The sequence below is a fragment of the Gavialis gangeticus genome, unplaced genomic scaffold (genome assembly GCF_001723915.1).
Source record: "Gavialis gangeticus isolate Ggan-Ray unplaced genomic scaffold, GavGan_comp1, whole genome shotgun sequence".
In the NCBI taxonomy this organism is placed as follows: domain Eukaryota; kingdom Metazoa; phylum Chordata; order Crocodylia; family Gavialidae; genus Gavialis; species Gavialis gangeticus.
The window spans coordinates 171,278,192-171,279,211 of NW_017729032.1; positions in this window are offsets into that span (position 1 = coordinate 171,278,192).

Below are 1,020 nucleotides of genomic sequence, written 5' to 3' on the forward strand. Positions count from 1 at the left end.
TAATTCTGGAAATGCAGGCACATGCCTGCTTTGGCTCAGGCTAGAAGCCAGAGGTTGCTAGAGCAGTCCTCCCTTCCCTTTGCAGCAGCTGCAAGCCTGGAGGGAAGCTGACCTGGAGGGCATGGCCAGGCCTCCACAGGGTTATTGTGGAAGGGTTGATTCCCTTAGCCAGGTTGTGCCTGGAGAGATAGTGGGGAAGCAGCCCTTGCCAGGCTTGTCCCCAAGGCCAGACACTGGCTGCAGTAGTGCCTCAGGCAAAGCAGGGCAGGGGGTAGGGATTAAACTCCCTGTCTCTGGGCAAATATGGGACTCCAGTCAGGTTCTGCCCAAATTTCCCTCCTCCTCTTGCTCAGGTGGCAGGGGGCTTGGTCAGAGCTGGTTGGCATGGCTCTGTTATACATCCAGGGCTGGGGGTGCAGCTGCAGCTGGGCTGTGGGGCTGAGCCCAGCCAGCTTGCGGATGGTGCTGAGGGCAAAGGCTGAGGTGCAGCCTGAGCTGGGGCCATGGGGCTATGCGGCCAGATTGCTCCTGGGTCCCTGTGCACAAGCTGGGTGGGCTGTCATGTCCCAGTTGGCTGGGAAGGGCCCTGCAGGGTCGGCCCACTGGGGAAGGGCCCTTCCCAGCCTGCTGCAGCTGCATGACAGCCCAGACCAGCAGCATGGGCAGGGGCTGGCTGTGGAGTGGGCTTCCCTGACCAGCTCAGAGGTGCTGAGTCTGGCAGCTGCTGCCACACTTCCTGTCCTGTGCAGCACCTGGAGCTGCAGGCACACAACCAGCTGCAGGCTGGCTGAGGCAAGAAGGGCCATTCTGCTCCCCTTGCCACCATCTACCACTGCTGCTGCCACAGCCATACTGTGCTGCTCTGAGTTGGGGTGGGAGGGATGGGCCAGCTCAGAGGCACTGACAGACCATGAGCCTGACAGCTGCTGCCACACCCCTGCCCTGTGTAGCACCCAAGGCTGCAGGCACACAACCAGCTGCGGGTTGGTCAGGGCTGGGGGCTGTTCTGCCCGCCTTGCC